The 22,367-nt window shown below is 36.9% G+C and overlaps 1 non-coding gene across 1 annotated transcript; it reads left to right on the plus strand.

Annotated features, from left to right (window-relative positions):
* The first annotated feature begins 9,469 nt into the window (after positions 1–9,469).
* Trnat-agu lies at positions 9,470–9,543 on the plus strand. The gene has a single exon. It is a non-coding gene; the product is annotated as a tRNA-Thr (tRNA).
* Positions 9,544–22,367: the final 12,824 nt, after the last annotated feature.

Raw genomic sequence — 22,367 nt, forward strand, 5'->3', positions numbered from 1 at the left:
GCTGGTTGTTTTACATATAATGGATAATATGTACATACATATATACATACATTATGACAAAACTCAGTACTCGGAAATTGTGACTAAATTCTCCGGGTAAGGGATATTTTCAAAAAAAAAGGATATTGATAAGTTGGTCCTTAATTACTATGCCAATATGAGCGGGATCTGCCCTCCAGTTCGTTTACAGCAGCTGCTTAAGTAGGTACACTTCAGTAATGAGTTACGATTTTTAGAATGGAAAAAACATCAAAGAAAGAATTTCTCTCAAAGTTAACATTTCTAACCAAATTTTGTGTGCGCAATGTGAATATTGGAAAAAGCTGACGGTGATTCAGTTTCATCAAAAACATAAGCCAAAGCCTTCAAATACACTTGAGAGATCATTGAAGACATGCCTCGTTCTGGACGATCTTCGACATTTTCAACCGATGAAGATATTAAATAAGTGAAGGTGTTGCTTGAAAATCGTCAGTTAAGTGTTAGGGAGATGGCAAGAGAGCTCGACATTTCTTGCAAGTCTGTTCAAATAAGTTTGGTGGATATTTTGGTTATGAAATTTAAAATTTGTTCCAGAGGGAGATGCGGTCAATAACGAGTACTTTTTAGTCGCATTTAGGTGTTTGCTTGAGATTATTCGTCGAAAACTGCCGGAATTGTGGAAAAAAAATTCATGATAATGCACCATCGCATCAAGCCACTATTGTGACGGAATTTAAAGCTGAAAACGCAATAAATACCATCGCTCAACCACCGCTTTCACCAGTTTCGGCTCCGTGGGATTTTTTCTTGTTCCCCAAACTGAAATAACATCTGTCATGAATTCAAAAGACAACGTAGGCTTTGCTTGTAGGTAACCACTTGCGGTAGTGATATAGCCTTTAAAAGCCTGAAACTAATATCGAGTCGCTTTTGCAACTTTTTTTAAGACTTGTGGTTTCAAGAAAAACCACGCATATAATTTAATGCTTTGGAAAAGAATTTAGCTTTGTTATTAAGATAAGGTTCGCCTATATATTGGAGAATTCGAATAAATTAAAGCCGAGAAGCCAAATGCTCGACCACTTTTTGTTGGAATTGGGGCGTATCTCAGCGTTCAAAGCGGATATTCTCTCCCAAGGACAAACGACATCACATAACCCCACAAAAAATAGTTCAGCGGTGTTAAATTGTATGTTCTTAATTTTTTATTTTATATTTATTGTTTTTTGGGCTTTATGGTGTTGATGGAACCAATACATCAATATCGGATTGGGTTGTTGGATTTTATTAGTCTGCAAACCACAGATCCTTGGGCTTAGCTCAAATTGTCGTCTTCTTCAATACTCTTCGCTACACCTGCAAAGTGTCTTCGGTGGCACTGTGCAGTGTCTTTGAGGATGCGCCTTATCCATTATAGTAAGCCTGGTGCAAAACCAATCCATGGTTTCTCGAAGTACCGATTCTTCAGGAGGATTATATCGACCGAATATTGGACGTAGCAAAATGCAAAAGAGGTCATTATTTTGATAACAAATATGAATGATGTGCTAACGTTGTTCCGAAATACCTGCGTTCATTATGAAATGGCAGACTAAACTGAGTATACCTGTAAGCCAAATACCAGAACAGCTGTCAAAAATACTAACTCTGGAGAAAGTATTACCTCATTGAAAATCATACATCTAAATAAAAACCCATTTTTATTTTGGGTGATCATATGAAGTATGAATGTTAACAAAGTCCACTCCCATGATAATCGGTTCTATGATATTGAACTTAACACAAACTTGTATTTATATGGTATCAATGGACACTTTTCCCACAGTGTCCATACCTACAAAGGTTATAGTTGATCAATGTCGCCCGTAGGGAACTCAATTTTTTGAAACATCTCTTGTGGGCAACATTTTTTAACTAGAAAAGCGTGTTGAAATTAAATTGTATGCGCTAAACGGGCTTTTTTTAGCTAAAATTCATTGGCGAGAGTAAAATGTTTTAAGAAGTTAACCACTCCAAAAATAACCGATGGGTGAAAGTTCAGAAAAGTTTCATCTCAAATAGAATGTGAGAAACAAGTCAACACTGGGAAGCAATATCGCCTGATATCTCTTCTTTTCCCAATTAGTGATGACGTTTGATGACTTTTTACTCTCGACCTTCCTTCGCCACCTGAGAATAGCTAGCCATTAGCTCTTGGAAAGTAGGCAGAGAAATGCTGTTGGTAATCGTCGGTAATTGCTTGAATTATGCAGGTTCAATTTACGTACTACGACAAATAAAAGAAGACTTTAGGAATAAGAAATCCCAAGCTTTCAAAACCCCGCTTCCGAGCTAAAATAGTGAATTTTGCGTGTTATCTATTTTCGCAGAAGCCATCTTTGCAATCATTAAGGGAACTGCTTTGCGGAAACATAAGGTGGTAATTCTTGCCATACGCCAACGACGTAAAACATTTTAAGCAACTTCGGACGCAACAAGCACCTCCCTTATATACCTAGCTTATTTCTTACATCAAAAGAAACTCCGCATGAGGCTTTGGTAATTACTTCACTTCCCAATTTCCTGGCTCCAAGGAAGCAACTCGCTTCCTAGACCTATCGTTAGATTACTACGTTGACAATAAGCCTTCTCTTCATTTAAACAGAGTTTAGGGTGAGGGATTTACTCAAAATTACTTACCATATAGTAAACAAAACGAAAACGTAAGCTTTGTTGCATTGCCTTGGGCAATAATTTATACCAAATTTTGTGGAGATATCCCGTCAAATATTAAAGTTTCCCATACCAGAGCTTGATTTAGTTATGGCGTTTTATAGGTTTTCGGTTAATGACGGAGAGAAAACATACTGCCTACCTCGCAACATTACAATCGACCACAATAGATACCAAGAGTTGAAGAGGGAAGCGAGACGCATTTGCAGACAGAAAAGAGAGGCAGAAATGCCTGAGCATGAAGAGCTTGACAAGCTAGACGACAGGGGAACTAACAGAAGGTTTGAAGATCGGATCATACTCTTGTAGAACCTCCAGAGGTGATGTAGTGCCTACGCAATATAATTTTTAACAATATGAGTTGAATACTCGATTAGTGGGGGTTTCTTTTTCTTTTACAATGGATTTAAATTAGTAGTATACGGAACTTCAATTGTAGGATAAAATTTTAATATTTCACGATAGGATGCTGCGTAGCGGTGGCGGGAAAGCGTAGTTGATGCCAAGGCGGTCGAATCTTAACTGGTTTGTGTATAGCCTGACCCTTTTTATGTTGAGTAATGTGGCGTGTGTTGGAGTGTGTGGATCCTGGGCTCTCGCGTGTGGGTGGTGTTGATGTGGAGTGTGGTGATGTCGAGGTGAGTGTGGTGAGTGTGCGTGTTAGTGATAGGTGTAGGTGTGATGTGGGGCAGGCGACTAAGGGTCATTTAGCCATCCCGGCCCCCCTAGGCGAATATTTCAGCCTAGAATTCGTTGAAGCTGCTGGAGAGTGGCCACGACGCTGCTAATTATTTATAATAATTTTTATTCATTGAGTTATAAAATTAATAAGAAATAAAGAATTTTTCCAAAAATAGTCAAATTTCAACCGTTAATATCTTTTAAACGGTTGGCTTTACGAAAAAATTATGAGAGACCATATTTTAGAGCATTCAATTTCCTACAAAACCTAATTAACAAAATATTTTTTCAAGTAGTTGGAAGCGAGATATAAATTTTTCTATCTGATAATAAGAAAAAATAGACAACCGTTAGATGGAGGACCTTCCCGTTACAATTAAAAACTCATATTTGGAGAGGCTTTCTTAGATGTGTCTAGGAACCTATTTTTGCGAGTACCAATTGAAAAAAAAAAAAAAAATTTTTTTGAATCACCCTAATATGTATATATGTATTTACTCATAAATTTTTATTTTATTTTGTTTTTACCTTCGGTTCATTTGCTTAGTTTGTCGGTTTTCGGTTCGCGCGGTTATCGGCGATCGGTAAGACGCCATAGCGACGAGCGGTCTTGTTAACTTTCCGGATTGCGTACGGAGATCGACTACGCGAGATATGACCGTCGGAGCCTGGATAAAGCTTCTCTATGCGGCCCAGCCGCCATTCGGTAGGTGGCAGGCAATCGTCGTGAATCAGGACACAATCTCCAACTTTTGGCGCATTTTCTGTATTTTTCCATCGGTACCTCTTGTGGAGGTCCTTTATATAGTCTTCTTTCCATCGGCTACTGAAATTATGATGGAGAATTTTAATTCTTTCCCATCTATTTAATAAGGATAGCGACTCCACGCCTGGCTCAGGTGTGGCCAGAATGGGTGCTCCTTTTAGAAAATGCCCTGGAGTTAGGGCTGTGAATTCGGAGGGATCTTGTGATAGTGCTGTGAGCGGCCGTGAGTTGAGAACGGCTTCAATTTTCGCTAATAATGTCGTGAATTCTTCATAATTAAATTTGTAGCTGCCGGCTAGCTTCTTGAAATGAGATTTGAAGCTCTTTACAGCTGATTCCCATAAACCACCCATATGAGGAGCGCTTGGAGGTATAAATTGCCAATTGATACCTTGAGGGGCGTACTTTTGTACGATATCAGGGGATACTTGTTTTAAGAAATCCACAAACTGTTTTTCTGTGGCTTGTTGGGCTCCTATGAATGTTTTGCCATTATCGCTCATGATTTTGGAGGGGAAGCCACGTCGAGCGACGAAGCGAGCAAATGACGCGAGAAAAGCCTCCGTCGTCAGATTAGTACAGTTTGCTGTGTACTGCCTTGTCGAAACATACAAAGACAGCCACATAGCCTTTCATGAGAGTGGGAGATCTTAGCATGGAAGCTCGACGGAAAAGGCCCAGCCAACCGATACCTGTGGTCGAAAGGTAGAGCGAAATTGCAGTGTTCAGGTGGAAGTGCTGCCATAATCTGAGTTCGCATGAAAATGCATTTTGATCTGGGGTCAAGACAGGAATATAATACCTTGGCGTACCATATGTTGCATGAGGCGCTTGTCTGCGTGTAACATTAAGATATGGATGTAATTCAGGATTAATGGCAAAAGGAGACTTCTAGGTAATATAATGGGGTGGCGTCTACAAGTCAGGCTTGAAATAGCGAGTCACCATTGGTACGAAGACCTTCGTGTCTAAAATGGTTTAGTACTAAGAGTGAGTTTTGTCAATTGTCGGATTCTTAGTAACGATAGTCGCGACTGAAGCGCTGTTTATGTTGAGGCATAAACGCGACCTTGCTTTTTGTAAGTCCTGGTGCGTCAATGTATCGCAATGGGTGTAAGTTACTCCTTTAACTTTAAGTTTAAGTTGCTCCATGAATTTGGACATATAGGCGACTACTCTGAGGGTTCGGGGGAACGATAAAAAATCGTTCAAGGACGTCATTATCCTCTACGATTGTGTGGTAGGTGTCGATTTTTCGACTTTCGGAGGCAATTATATGTTGCGCATTGGCGATTGTGGCCAAGAATCTGTGGATTCAGTTAACTATCGGGGGCCATTCCACCAGAGGGTGGTGGTGGCGATGGGGTTTGCACCCTCTTGTCCCAAGATCGGTAGGATTGGTTACACTGGCTACGTGGCGCTGGGCGCATGATCCTACTAGATCAAGTATTTGAGACGTCTGATTGAAATATGTTTCCACGCGTGGTGGCTTTTCAATCAGGCTAGAACTATTTCGAATCGGACCAGAGGTAATTTATATCTTGCCATCTTGGCGGGTCTGCACTATGGAAACTAGCTTTGCTAGTAGCAGAGCGCCACAGAGTTCAAGCCGTGGTAGACTTTATCGGTTTTAGAGGCGCAACTTTTGCTTTTGCCACTAGTAGGTGGCTTGTGGTTGCGGTGTCGCTTTGTGCGCGCACATATATAGTGGCACAATATGCCTTTTTCAGAGGCGTCGCAGAGCCGTAGCTCCACTTCATATTCGGGGAATATTACCCACTGTGGAATTTGTATCTGCGAAATGTCATTGATTATTAGTGAACTGGGACCATTTTTCAAAGAAGAGGTTTCACTTGTTCGGCATTAAAGACAACTCCAACTTTAGTGGTTTTTTTTTGTCAGGCTTACTACTGCATGATGTGGCAAGTAGAAGAGTGATATTTGCCTTTATGATTTTTCGCACGGGCTTAGTTCCTCCATGATCCAAATGATGTCTTCTTGTAAGACTCATCATAATGTTGTTTATCACCTTTCTAAGTAGGTTTTTTCCATACGAAACTGTATTGCAGAGGTGCGAGTGAACAAGGCAGAGTGTGTCTTGAAATTGTTGTTTCGAGTAATGTACGACATACCGACCATTATCTGATCTAGCAGTTGTGGTTTTAGACAGGATATCGTCTACAATACGTATGTCTCTTCAAGCAATTGAAATGCCAGAAGTTCTTCTGACTTCAAAATTTCCGTTAGTTCGTGGAGTGTACGAATGGCGAGGTATGGGGCACAGTTTACGCCGAAGGTAACTGTTTTTAATTTAAAGTCGCGTAATGGACTATTGGGAAATTTTCGGAAAATAATTCGTTGAAAATCTTGATCATCTTTATGTACGACTGCGTGTTGATACATTTTTTCAACCCTTCTAGAATAATTTGAGGTCGCTACCTAATAGAAGACGGTTTGATAAAAGGTTAGGATCTGCTAGGTGGTAACCTTTGCCAATGCTTGCTATTTATATGATAGCTTGGAAGCTATTAAATTCGGTAAGTTGCGGTAAGACTATAGTTTCTGCTTGAATGCGCTGACCGTTTGGGGGAACTAGGTAATGGGGCAGATTTATTTGAGTTTTGTATCACTTCTTCCGTCCATCTGCAATTTCATAATTGGCTTGTTTTATTGGTGGTTTTAGTTTCATTTTGTGCCCTAGATGAATGATCGTTGATTCTTGGTCTATTAGGCTCTCACTTGAAAAGTTCTCGGTGTTCGATGGAGATAACTGCAGGGTAGTAGTACTACTTTGATTCTGCTGTGAAGCGTTTGTGTTTAAAGCCTTGAGGCATGGTGTCTCTGGCAAATTTCAGGATTTTGTGTTTCGAGTTGCGGTTGCAACCTAAACCTGTGGCTCTTTGGGAGTAGCGCTACCTTTGGGAAAAGAAAGTTATTGAAATATGGAATGATGCCCTTGTGGCAATATACGCAATTGAATTTGTTGCAATTATTGAGATTATGAGAGGGATAAGAAATGGTACAGAGCCTTGTTCTTGGACAAAGTTGTCTTTTCTATTGATATTAAGTTTTTAAATTGCAAGCTTTCATTTGTGCCTCCTTAACACAGTTCGCATGACGTTAGTTTGCTATTGTTCGATGTGAACGATTGTTTAAAGAAGCTTCTGTTTAAATTGTGCTTGTTATTAGCTTGGAGTCTAATAAAGCTGCGATTTAGGTGGTGTTGAACGTTTTTAGTTCTGACCGTTTTTTTATCTACTCCTTTCCGCAATTTCCTACTGGGTAGTTAAGAAATCATTAATTTGTTGCCATTGTTAGCATTTTCAGATGAGAGCGATTGTTCTACAGAAGCAAAGATTTTCGGTAATGCGGAGCATATATTTACCAGTATGGGTCCTAATTGTCTGTGGGAATATTCAGTTCAGAACTGACAAGCAATTGGAACAGTGGATTGAAGTTTTATAAATTAATTTGTTTCTTGGAATTTTTGCAACCATTATTGTGACTTGTTTGTCGACTAATATTCTTCGTTCTGAAGAGTTTTAAAGCTTCCCAAGCATAATTGAAATTTTCACAGAGTGAACTGTTTTACTATTGCGCCTGCTTGACCTTTTGTTTTGTATCGGAGGTGATACAATTTCTGCGCTTGTGATAATTTTGGATGGTTTATGTACACGGCTGTAAACATGTCCCGGAAGAACGGCCATTGTTCATAACCTCCGTGAAATATTTCTGTATCGCATGCTGGCACTTTAAGGTGAATGCCGGAACTCGCCTCTTAGCTTTGAATTGGAGGCAGCTCTACTCTCGGTTGTGGAGTAGGTGCAATTGCTTTTATTAATCTCAATTGATCGGAGATCATAGCTCTCGTACTGGTCTAAGCAGTTTTCGTATTTGGAGTAAGCCGAGGATTTAAAATTTTCCGGAAGATCTGATTCGTCAGATTCTAGAATTGCGTCATACGCAGCTTGAAGACGTGTCCAGAAATTTCTTAGATTTTCTTTTTTCATTTCTAATACCGATTCAGAATTGTCTTGAATCGGTGAAGATGAAAATCGAGTGCAGTATCGAATTAGACTGTCACTCTCAGCAATAAATTTAGTATATGCATTAACCCTTTCGAACCAAAGAAAGCAACCAACAGGAAAATTACAGGTTTATTGATTACTATAGCTTTAGTATAGGCCTTAAAAGTGGAAAATTTTGAAGTGGAGTCTCTACCCCCTCCAGGAGGGCCTAAGGGGGGTGGGACATATGTGTCCATTCCGTTGTTTTGAGCGGGACGTATAAGTCCCGTTGGGTCTCTATATCGCATAACTCAATAAAAACTAAACAGTATGTTGGATATTTTTTATCAACTAAAAATCATTTATTTCATTTATTTTGAAGGAATAGTTAGTAAAACTGAAATTATATTTCATAAAAATATTAGATAAATCATCGTTTATGATAAGGTGCGAAACAATTCTTACATAGTGGAGTTTGACACTCTTCACATATCGTTTTTGTGCGTTTTTCAATATTATTAAGGCGACATCCAGCACATCTTCGTCTTGTGCCTCCTTCAATTGGTAAATGAGTAGCGGTATTCCCATAAGTCTTCTTCTTTTTGGAAATGCAACCAGACCTTCCACTGCGAACATTGGCTGCCGTTTTCTAACCTTCAGCAATCTGCTCTTCTGCTAAAACTACTAGAAAATCAATCAATGGCGTCTTCTTACGACGTAACTTTGAATATATTATCCATGAATTTACAACAGACTTCATCAAGAGGCGATAAAAAACTTTTTTCCGCCACTTATTGGATTTTCGGTTCAAATCATATAAGCCAGCCATTTGGTCCAGTCTATCGACTCCTCTCATAATCTCGCGATAAGATTTTATCATTTTTGGACATGGTGTAGATATTATTTTTGTCATCATATGCCGTAAATACATATATTTCTGTCTCTTCATATTCTCGGTTAGAATATATGAGAGAATTGTAAACAATGTTAAAATTGTGAAGCGAATTCCGACCTACAATGTTAACAAATGCGGCGAATTCCCTTTCACGAATCTATCAAATGTTCGCAGTCGAACCTGCACCTTCTCTATACTTTACGTTCTCTGCCAGTACTTCAGGGTAAATACGAGTTCTAAACTGTTCTCAAATATACTGCATACTTTTAGGCTGCAACTGTACTCATTTTTAGTTTGTGCTCACACACCTTACTGTTAGTCTCAGTGTTATTGGTTTCAGATTAACAGCGGAATGCTAAAAGTAGCTGTTATCACCGAATACAGCGACAGCTATAAGAATAATCTTTGACAATGTTCGGAGCATATGGCGCCGTGGCTTAGTTGGTTAAAGCGCCTGTCTAGTAAACAGGAGATCGTGAGTTCGAATCTCGCCGGGGCCTTTCGTTCAGATAAGGAACGGATTACTTTTTTTAATTTTTAATTCGAATACATTTCGAAAAAAAAACTAAATAAAAATTCAGTCACGCTGTTCGGTTTTGTTGTACCCACCTAAGATCGTTCGAAAATTAGTTTTCCCTTAATGTCTGTTATATGTATTATCTTTCGTTTCCTATGAGTTTCATTCTACTTTGATTTTTTTTGAGTACGAAATTCTATGGTATTCATACTCATGTTGTTAAGCAAAGTGAGATAAGGTAAAGTGACGTGTGTAATAAATATATTGAAATTATGTACATATTATCGTACAAAAATAATTTACAACACACAAACAGCAATGATATATAATTATAATTATATTTCTACCTTAATGCAGCGTGACGCTAATATTATATTTTAGGGGAAAAATATATGTTAACTGTAAACAATAATTGACAAATCTAAGTGGTTTGCTAAATTCGGTAAATGTTCAGCAGAGCGGCTTTTCCGAAAACGTGCACCAATTTTCACGGGAAATGTCTTAAAATACTCGTTTTTAGTTCTACTTTACGAATATGTTAAGCGCGTGCTTTTAAAAACAATATTTTCTTTCTTTTAATAGAAAAACATCGTATTTCCTGAAATCAAAAATTCACTTTTGCACTTTACACGTCTTTAGATGTTAAAAAATATGTTTTCTATTAATTATATACACATTATTATTGATGTTGTTTAGTTAATTAATAAGAGAAATTAGTTTTTTTGTTTTTTTATAAAAATATGAAAAACTTCGCAATCACTTCACTTCAACGAATTGATTGAAGTTGATAAAAATGAGAAATACATAATAGATAATTGTATAATGTATGACACAGAAGAATTATGAACGCCGGGGTGTTGGACCGACCAGGATTTTTGTTTTTCTAGCGCTCAAATATAGAGAATATCGATATTTTAATTTCTTTTTATTTTTCCAATTATTATTATTTTCCTATTACGTGTCTCTCATTTTTATCTACTCTTGTTTAGTCTCGAATATCGAGAGTATCGATATTTCGAAACCGATCGCTGCTTGTATCACTAGTACCCAATTGAAACTCGAATAGTGATGCCATTTATAGCGTAAATATCGTGCAAAATCATAATATTTCTTTTTGTTTTTATAACAAAAAAAACATAAAAATAGATAACGCGCCATATATATTCGTGAATCGGAATTAAAAACGAATTTTTTAAGACATTTCCCGTGAAAATTGGTACACGTTTTCGGAAAAGCCGCTCTGCTGAACATTTACCCTAAATTCCGAATAAGCCATACGGCCAACAAAATGAATGAAATGTCCAAGAAGAAAAATGAAACTGGCTTACAAAATTATTGGAAACGATCGTAAATTAAGACTGTAGAGATATCTAATATTCTAAAAATATCAAGGACTATAGCTCATGAATATTTGGTTGCAGAGACCTTTTCTTATTTTCAAACCTCAGGAGAAGGTATCATGGAAAGTAATTTAGCGACAAAACAGAGGTAATCAACAACATACAGTAGCAGTTAGTAAAATCCGGACACAATTGTAACCGACAAGTGTAATTTTCTGCGGAAAGGTTTATTCTTTCACATAAATTAGTGCTCTGTACACGTTTTATAACAACGTTTAGTTTTTTCAATGGTTTCAAAGTTTATTTCGTGCTGGTGCTGCGTTAAAGCTTAAATATGCCAAATTAAAAAAAAATTCCGAATTGCAAAAAAGTAATATTTTGAGTTTGCGAAAAGAGAATCTGACCATTCGGGAAATTAGTAATAGAGTTGTCTTCAGCAAGTCTTCCATCGGTGAATTTATAAGAAATTTCGCTAAAACCAGGTCTTTTAAGAGAATCAGATGGAATTCAAAATAGCGTTGTATTGGAAGAAGGCGTGGTTGTGAACCGATTTCACCCATATTTCGTACATGTCATCAGGGTGTTAAGGAAATACTATGTACCGAATTTCATTGAAATCGGTTGAGTAGTTCCTGAGATATGGTTTTTGGTCCATAAGTGGGCGGCGCCACGCCCATTTTCAATTTCAATAAAAAAAGCCTGGGTGCAGCTTCCTTCTGCCATTTCTTCCGTAAAATTTGGTGTTTCTGACGTTTTTTGTTAGTCGGTTAACGTACTTTTAGTGATTTTCAACATAACCTTTGTATGGGGGGTGGGCGTGGTTATTATCCGATTTATTCCATTTTTGAACTGTATATGGAAATGCCTGAGGAAACGACTTTATAGAGTTTGGTTGACATAGCTATAGTATGTAGTTTCTGAGATATGTATAAAAAACTTAGTAGGGGGCGGGGCCACGCCCACTTTTCCAAAAAAATTACGTCCAAATATGCCCTTCCTAATGCGATCCTTTGTGCCAAATTTCACTTTAATATCTTTATTTATGGCTTAGTTATGACACTTTATAGGTTTTCGGTTTCCGCCATTTTGTGGGCGTGGCAGTAGACCGATTTTGCCCATCTTCGAACTTAACCTTCTTATAGAGCCAAGAAATCCGTGTACCAAGTTTCATCATGATATCTCAATTTTTACTCAAGTTACAGCTTGCACGGACGGACGGACAGACGGACGGACGGACATACGGATTTCAACTCTACTCGTCACCCTGATCACTTTGGTATACATAACCCTGTATCTGACTCTTTTAGTTTTAGGACTTACAAACAACCGTTATGTGAACAAAACTATAATACTCTCCTTAGCAACTTTGTTGCGAGAGTATAAAAATATGAAAATATTTTCGAAAATAAACAATGCTGGTAGGGACGATAACTATAAATGAGTAGAAGAACATATGTACATTTGTATGTAAATTTTAAAGCAATCGGTTGAATACTTCTTTTTTTAGGACCATGACAGTTTCAGAAAATGATGATTCGTGAAAAATGCGTTTAAAGTTTCAAGAGCTGCAGACTTGTCATGGCGCCTGGTAGACAGTCGCTTACGACACTTCGGCGACTATGAGCTGTAACTTATCAAATACTATGAATTTCGGTCCGAATTTTTCACAGCATGTTTTCAACATGTTTTACTGTCAAAATATAAAAAAACAAGAAAAAACGTTAACTTCGGCTGCACCGAAGCTAATATACCCTTCACAGGTGCATTTCTTTTAGTAACTATGTGTTCAGTTTGTATGGAAGCTATATGCTATAGTAATCCGATCTTAAAAATTTTTTCGGAGATTACACTGTTGCCTTAGAAAATAATCCGTTCCAAATTTGGTGAAGCTACATTGTCAAATGTGAAAGTTTTCCATACAAGAACTTGATTCCGATCGTTCAGTTTATATGGCAGCTATATGTTATAGTGGTCCGATATCAGCCGTTCCGACAAATGAGCAGCTTCTTGAAGAGAAAATGACATTTGCAAAATTTCAAAAGGATATCTTACAAACTGAGGGACTAGTTCGTATATATACAGACGGACGGACGGACAGACAGGCAGACGGACATGGTTAAATCGACTCAGCTCAACATAGTGATCATTTATATATATACTTTATAGGGTCTCCGACGCTTCTTTCTGGGTGTTACAAACATCGTGACGAACTTAATATGTATACCCTGTTCAGGGTATAAAAATCGATTTTTCAAAGTGATTACATGAGAATACCCCCTTAAGGTGAAGAATTATTTATCAAGAATTGGGGTCTTGACTTTGGAGTGGCCTGGTAACAGTCTGGATCTCAATCCCATTGATAACCTTTGGTTTATAATATAAGCTCAGGTAGCACAGAAGAGACGAAAGAATTTAACAGAGTTGGATGGAATTCTCGAAGAAGCGTGGTGTGACGGTATTGGAGCAGTGACGAAAAAAACATCATAAATTCAATGCCGAGCTTATAAAAGCCGTTTTAAAAGCAAAGGAGGTTTGACAAAATACTAAAAAGAGTGTTTTTGTATAGATTAATATTTTCTTTAACTAAAACTATAAAATCATTTCTCTAATGTAAATAAAAAAAAATATCACTTGGGGCACTCACAACCCGTCGTAAAGCATCGAAAAATCGTAAAACTATAAATATTTACACTTGTTTAAAAAAATTGTTGTTGTATTTCATACAAAAATGAGTTTACACATTTACAATTCTCAATGCTATGTTTTCGAATCGTTATAACTTTATGAGACTTGTTCAAAATGAAATAAAAAAAATTATAAATGCAATCCACTACACTGACTTTTTTGTACGCTTAATACTAATGTATTAAGTATATATTATTGTTTTAAAATAAAAAATTTTAACATTCCACTAAAATAATAAGAAAAAACTATGATTTTTTAGTTGTCCGAATTTCACTGTCCGCTACTGTATTAGCACCGATAAATCAAGCAGCTAAGCCATCAGGTACGTACTCGTATGTAAATATGTACATATGTATATAATTTAATTAAAATGAATTCTGCGACTTTAAGTAGTGGATATTAATGAAAATTAATTAATGAAATGTGTCGCATTTTTATTGAATATTCGTAAATATAATATAATTTTTACGAAAATTATGAAAAATAAAAAATATGGTATTAAAGTTGCATACAATTTTAGGTAAACATAATGGCTGAGAATTTCGATACAAAAAAGATTCAGAATCGTATATGAAGCGCGATGAAAAAATTAATAAAACTCCTACAATAAAAATTTAAATAATTAGAGCGAATTTAATAATTAAAAAAAAAATAAAACCTGCTTTAAATAATCTGAAATTATTTAAAAGTACTTAACTGTCATCATATGTTTAAGAATTTATTGGAATAAAATACCTTTAGCATATTGGGTGTAACATTGGGTGTAACTTGAGTGCAGATTCGGAAATTTGTACTTTATTCTAAAAATATTATTTCTTTAAATTCACTACGCTTAAAAGGATACTTCAATCATGTTTTCAATAGCTTTCTTGTCTACTTTTGGGCGCACTATTTTGTACTCGTCTAAAACCACTTAGTTTTTTTTAAATGTCTACGACAATAAAAGGGGCCGTACGCGACACACATGTGCATTCGATCTGTATGAAATCGGTTTGCCTTACACGACATATGTACAAATCCACGAAACACGAAAAACAATGAGATTTTGTGTGCACACAGCGCCATACGCGACATACTAGTGTGCACATCGATCGTAAAAAATCAATCATGGATTGGTATGCGCACAAGCCCATACACGAGTATATGTTTTCGTCCAGTTTTGGGAGCAATATTTTGTAATCGTGTTACATAAACTTGTGTGCCGATTCGGAAATTTGTAATTTATTCTAAAAGTTTGAAACCTTTACATTCATTGCGCGTAAACGTATGCTACAAATATATTTTCAATATTTTTTTTTGCAATTTTTTGTTAGCTAATTCGAAAGTTTTTCTATATAAGCAACTTTTCGAAAATTAAGTTATTTTTGTTTATGTTTATTCCTAGTTGTTTTGAATCTGCTTAGCCCATAAAATTTTTAACAAACCCCCAAAAACTCTCCATAAAAAATAGCCACATTAACTGTTAAATCAATGTTTCGTAGAGTACAATTTTAAGCACAAAAACATTTAAATAACCATTTATTCAAAACTTTTAAAAAAGTTAGAATTTTTGTCTTTTCTTCTTATTAAAAAAAATGGAAAATATTACTTGCGTGCTCAACACATGCAAACTTCCACAATTTCCTCTCGCTCTACTAACAAATCAATATTTTTTTTGCATACTGCTGTTTTCTGATGGAATTTCGTGTAAATACTTTTCCCAAATCTTTATTATTTTATACATTATTCGAAAATATAAAATTTGCGTTTCACAACATCTAAGTGTGTTTCTTTTTTATATTTTTTAACTCTTTTAAACATTCAAACACAAAACTTCAAACATAAGTTGAATATTGATATATTTTGTAACTGCTTATACACAAAATTTGTATTTCCTTCTTTTTTCTTTCTTGTTTCTTTATTTCCCGAAATAAAACCATTCCCCCCCCGCCCCCCCCCCCCAAAAAAAAACAAAAAGAGAAATTAAAATGTATGCGTTCACCTCTGACTCTAACCACTCAACCAACACAAAATTCGACCAATTTGGCCGTGTCGATGACGGAGGTGTGAGATGGTGCACTGTCGTGATAGAATAGCGCGGTTTTCACCAAATCTGACGACATTTTTGTAGCCTCAGTTTCATCTGCAGTTAAATAAAACTGCAGAATATTTTCGAAATTATTCGAAACTTGATTAAGGTACGTTTCTGAGATTCAAAAAAGGGTAAGTTTTTATTATTTCTTAATATAGATAATAATATATTTCATATAAACAATTCAGCATAACAAAGATACAAATTTAAATAGTAGCACTTTATGAAACTTTTATTTATATTCCGAAAACTCAGCCGTTGGTATCTCATTTCCTTTAACATGTTAAAATAAATGCTCATTCCATGGTCAGCATACTTTACTCATTGTTAATTAAAAATCCCAAAAATTTTTCGAAGTGTCTATCTCTAACAATTTTGTTTGAATCCATTTGAAATTTCAGAAGTATAAATAAACATATTGTACCATTTAATAAGACAACATTTTGTTTTGAAATTTCCAAAACAAATTTGCTCAAATCAGCGGCATAACGGCAATATCGAATACTATTCAACGCTATATTTTAAGTACGCACGAGTATGCAACAACCATTTATCATCTTCTCTCGAGGCAATGACAGTAACATGACATTACGTCTGCCATATAAGATCGTACGTAAGTATATACGCACAAAATGTTGACTAAGGCCTGACACCGCCGATGATACGAGTACATACATACAAGTATGCATGTGAGTATGTGTGTATTTGTGACAGCCATTTGCCATTTAACGTCTCACAATGCAAACCGAATTCAGAATTTCTTGAAATAGCAAAATAATTGCCCTGTAATGAGAAATCCGATGCAAAAAAAAATGATACAAATAAGCGAAATGTCAACAAGTTGTACTCATTTACGCATCTAAACGCCGATTGGCGAGATGTACTAAGGGAAATGCACATTGTTGGAAAATGTACATATGTTGTTGTTAAATGTATACATCAAACGCCTCTGATGTTAAACACCTCTGGTTGAAGAGAAGCCACGCTTAAAAGGGTATTGCAATATCAGGTAGATCTTTAATGCGACATTAGTTCAAAATAATACAACTCACAGTGCGAAAAAGGTGAAAGAGTTGGAATGGTACCTACCGGCTTAAGTTTTGATGAAGCGTTCTTCTTAGATATTTACATATATTTTGCCTATAGCGAACTCTTAGTGGTTGTTAAGTGGGTGATTAAACAGAATGTTTCATCGAGAATATTTCATATGATCTTTACTGATCCCTGATCCAAACATGAATTTAACCCTGAAGCTGGTCACCACCAAAACGGTGGGCGAGTGATTCAAAGTCTTCAATTCGGCGTGTAAAACTGCGCTCCTGCTCACTGAATGTTTCATGAAAACACGAAAGGGCAGAGAGAAACCTCTCTCGTGGACTATAGAACTTTCGGAAATCAGAGTGTTCTGCAGACGTTTATTCAACAAAGTCCGTAGAAGTGGGTTAACTGACGAATGGGCGTTGTATAAAACAGCACCTGCAATATACAAATCCGAGTTAAGAAAGGCAAAGAGGACTTAATGGAAAAGCTTGATATTGAGGAAGCTTTCAATAACATCCTGCCGGAAGCAGTCGTAACTGCCCTACACGGTCTTGGGGTTGAATTAAACTGCAAACACCTCATTTTCAGTCTTTTCTGCGACAGAGTGATTGAAACGGAATGAGACAACGCACGTGCACGTCCTAACTAATTGGGCAGTCGGAAGCGGTCTTGACATCAACTCAAATAAAACCGAGATTGTTTTCTTTACTAGAAGATACTAGATCCCGGGCTACGCTCATCAGCATGTGTGGTACACAAAGGTCCACTCTAACCATGGCACGTAACGCCATCTTTCACATAATGCCCGTCGTGAAGGTGATGACTGCGAAAATTGCTATCAGGCTTAGAGAATCTGTGTTCCTAAATGAACACGTGTCTGAACACACGAAAACCCTCCCACGCTTTGACTTCACATCTGATCACTTGAACTTTGAGTCGCCAAACCGAACTCTGGCTGCTCCTTCTCTGCCCACCTACAGCCGTAGAAGCCGTTGGAGGAGAGGGGTAGTAAGCTTTTTGACGCATGGGTCAAAGCTTAGAGGGAAGGTTGGTGGAGGGGTTTACTGCCAGGAGATCTCTTTCAACTTTTCTTGAATATTGCAGTGTTTTCCAAGCCGAGGTTGTACCCATAGCACTCAGACAGCAGGACGACGAGTCTTGAAATCATTAACACTGGATTCAGGGTTGGTTGAGAAATGCCTAACCTCGCTATCGAGTCTCTTTGCGATAAGGCTGGTATAGTTACAGGCCATAGCGGAATCGCAGAAAATTGTAAAGCTGATGCGCTAGCAAGAAAAGGCACCTTAGAACCGCTATCAGTTCAATGGCAGTGAGTCAGTGCTCCCGTGTCCTCTTATGTTATATAGCTGGGCTTCGTGGGAGCTTGACTGTCCGGCGTTTGGGAGGTCAAGAATTAAATAGTTGGGGTCTGTGCAAATTTGTATTGACTCCTAAGCGCTTTCCTTATTTATAAGTTCTTCTTTTCAATGGCTTCACAAAGGACTACATATAGCAGTCCACGTTCGATTTCTCTAGATCATACATCTAATCTAACCTACCCCGAAACTAGGAAGCAGTCCTTTATACAGCAGTCTATTGAGCTTTTATCGAAATTTTGTTTTAAATTTACTACAATCTACAAAATTCTTCCAAGAAACAATTCCCGAAATGGTAACGTGAGCCTAAAATACTCAGTTAAAAAGTTTCTCAAAAGAACAAAGAGTCCAATATCATGTAACTACTGCTCACCCTAACTTCTTTAGACCTCAGTCGCCATCGGATTTTCTCCATAAATTTAACCGATAACTCCAAGGTACTTTTGACCGATAATCACCGAGAGGTGATATCCAAGGGTATCAGACAAGCTTTAAACCATCTCTAGATTCGTGGTTCAATTACCTTTTCATCATTGGACCCAACTCCAATCAATTTCTGCATAGTTAAAAGAAGACCGATACTCGCCAGGTATCAACCAACGAAGATTTGCATCATTGTTTTATAAAGAACTATTATATTGTATTTATATAGTATTATTTATACATGTATAGTTAATTTAGCTTTCTATAGCGAGTTACTAGAGCAAATTAATCCCGTAGACATTTTGCTTTTAGTACTGCTTGCACATACTTATAGTACGTCTTTTTCTCAAAATACATATGTACATAGATTTATACTTTCTTATCTATAGATACTAAGCACCTACCTAGTGTCGAGCTCACACCAACAACATTTTTCTATTTCCACTAATTAACTCGAAAATACGCCTTGCCATTTGAACGAATGCACTTCACTCATATGATGGACAACAACAACACCAACTATGACTGAAGATCCTGTTTTCCCTCCGGAGTACGCATGCGTGCACAGCATGTGGGCTAACTGAACTGCAGATTAGACGTGCTGGCGGTCGCTGTCATTGTCGGCAGTTAGTAGTCAGTCACTTAGGCACTCTTACATATACATATACAATTCTTGCTGAGCACTTATAGTCTAGCAGCTAGTCCGTTAGTGAAGCTGCCATACAACGTTGTGTTCGTTGTCCCGCCTCATCAAACTTCCTCAAAGCGTGCAGTATCTTCACTTTTCTTATCATCCATACCGCGTGGATGTCACCAGAGAGATCTGTAAACGCCATAGCAATAACAAAAGCAACACTGGGAGCGTAACAACCGTAAACGTCAGCCAGAAGAGGAGTAAGGAGCTTAGGTGCGTCATAAAGTAGCCAAGTTTATTTTGCCATTGCGTGATTTCTTTCGATTTCGCTCAATATGGACACAGCAATTGAAGAAATTGCAGAGGCAACAAGAAACAAGAGAAACGGAGAGTTTAATCAAAATAATTAAAAATAAATAATTGTTAGTCGGTAGATAAAATTGAAAGACATAAAATCAATTTCTGTGTATCTTCGCAATGAAATTGTTGCTCAGCTATGGTGAAAGGGGTAAGGAAATGTTTGGTTGGTGCCGTGACCACTTGCTCCTACAATTATGTTTTGAAATTCATGTGGATTTGCAACTGATTGAATGTGAATTCCATTTAATACACGGAATTTCGCAACAGACAAAGTTTTGCAACTTTTTTTTGTTTGCCAATTTAACCGTAAAACTCAATTTCACTTCAATTTGTAGAAACTTGGGGTTTGAATTTTTGTCTCAATATTAATAAAAAGGTAAAATATTTCATAATACAAAAATACATATTCAAACGAGTACCATTGGGCTACAACTATTTTAATCGACCCAAAATGTTTTAGGTACCGTTAGTGCTTTCCGAGGAACTTCGCTTCTCGAAATGTCACTTAAACTCCGCAAACATATTCCACGTAAAAGAGCAACAGACAAGAAATTCTAAGGCACTAACGAACAGACACATAATACAGTAAGAGATTATTTACTAAGATAGCCAGGAAACATTATAGATATTTTCATCTTCAATGATACATTTTAATATAGCTAACATAATGGTATTTTTTTGACGTGTGGTTTTCAATAAAATAATGCTGTTTTCGGAGTTGGTCTTTTAGCCAGCTGTTACTTGATTTTTAATCGCGCATATTTGTATATATTAAAAATAAAATGGTTCGGATAAAACGACGCATCGGGCGTTGCGTCCAATATTCGGTTGATATAACCACATACCAAAGTCGGAAACCAAGCATCGGTTTCGCATATTAACTCTAGTAGTCCTTAGAAATGCCGTACAGTGCTGTTGTGGATCAAAGTATAGAAAAAGACCCGAAGGAGTCCATACCGCATTAATTTTAAGCCAAACGACCATCAATCCCGTCGCACATTTGGTGAATGAGTTCAAAACCGAATGACAATCAATCGCAATTTTCAGCGATGAAACTTTTGGGTAAAAAAACAAAATTTTTGTATTTGGAATGATGACTATCCATAAGCCGGTGCTACATGCCATACAGCCAACGAAATAATCAATTTATTGAAAAAAAGTTCACGTAAAGTACTAGTTAAAAGCTATAAGACTTTAAGTAAACGGCTCTAAATTGTGGTGTAGACAGTAGTCTTCTGGCTATACGACATCATTATGTTCTATGGGGTCTTTAACGTAGAAAAGAGGTTAAGTGAGCTTCTTCACGGATGGGTAAAAGCCTGGAGAAAAGTTCTCATGAAATATATATCAACTTCAGCTTCTAACTTCCTGACTATTAGAGTATTTTTCAAGCCGAGGTTGTTGCCATTAAAGTAGCGGTGGATTTATTGCTCTGTAATCCAAGCCGTTATCAATGGCATCGATTCGATTTGTGGTAAGACTAGTATAGGTGCCGCGGCATCGCAGGTAACTGTAAGGCTGACGACCTGGCAGGGCAAGGCACCTCAGTAAAATGGGAACGGTCGGTGCTCTCCTCTCATCATATGTTCTACTACTGTATAGCTGAGTTTCGCGGGAGCTTGGATAGCGCTGAGTTCTAAGGTATGAGATCCAGATCTCTTTACCCTCAGTAAGACTAGCATCTCGTTGTTACGGCTCTAACGAGCCATTGTCCAAGCGCCGTCCATGTCGAAATATTAGGAATTTTCGCGGCCACGAAGTAAATACATCTCAACAGTTCTTTCATGATTGTCGCAAATTTGGGAAATCTAGGTTTTAACTAGCTTCACAAAGGTCTGCATATAGCGGTCCAAGGGCGATCTCTGGAACAAAAATTGATCCTAACATAACTTAAATTAGAATCAAGAATACTATGTAGATATATATATACTTGTATGTACATGCCTCACTTGTAAAATAATTTTTAAATGGAGCCATTGAAGTAAACTTCGAGCGAAACTGCATTGTAATATTTCTTTTTTGTAACATTTTTTTGACATTCCTCGTCAGAATTTTAATTTTAGACCTTTGCTCAATATAAATAAAAAAGTAGAGTTTCGGTAATTTGCTCAAGGCCACTCGAATACCTATACTTACACAAAATAAATTATAACAGTTTTTAGATCACAAAGCTTTACGAGTCAACCTTGAGGAGCATTACTTTCTGATGCCGGACCAAAATTACACTAACTACTGATCCTATTACTTTACACAACACTGTATACCATTACAATTTATATTCTTGCAATGAACTTCAATTCAATTTAAGCTGACATTAATGCTCGTAATACGCAGCTTTTAATTAATTCACTGACAATTACAACTCTAATTCGAATTATTTCACAGTTCTACACGTCTATAAATCTATTTGTCACATTTCAAGGCAGGCAGCTATTCAATGTTGCTGCATTTCAAAATAAAAAATAATATAATTCAAATAAATATATTTATATACATATGTAAGCAGAAATAGTACTAATTTCCACTGGGTACACATGTTCCCTGCTCAACAGCAACGCCCACGGACCAAATACGCCTGCAGGCCACGCAACGCCAATCAAACGACCTGAACAACAATTAATATTTAAATTTGCACATAAAAACAGTGCAAAGCAATAAAAAAAGGTGTAGCAACACTTGTAATGTTTTACAAAATTACTTCTAATTGGATATTCGCATATTAAAAGCTATTTTGCTTTACTTCCTGATTTATTGGCCTAGTCCAATGAATACCACCAAATATATTTGTGTGAACATATTTACATAAAATATAAAGAGTAAAATGTCAGAGTGTTCGGCAAAGATATTTATATCTCGCTCAGTAAATGTCAATCGGAC

Source organism: Bactrocera tryoni, chromosome 3 (assembly GCF_016617805.1).
Source record: "Bactrocera tryoni isolate S06 chromosome 3, CSIRO_BtryS06_freeze2, whole genome shotgun sequence".
NCBI classification, from domain to species: Eukaryota; Metazoa; Arthropoda; class Insecta; order Diptera; family Tephritidae; genus Bactrocera; species Bactrocera tryoni.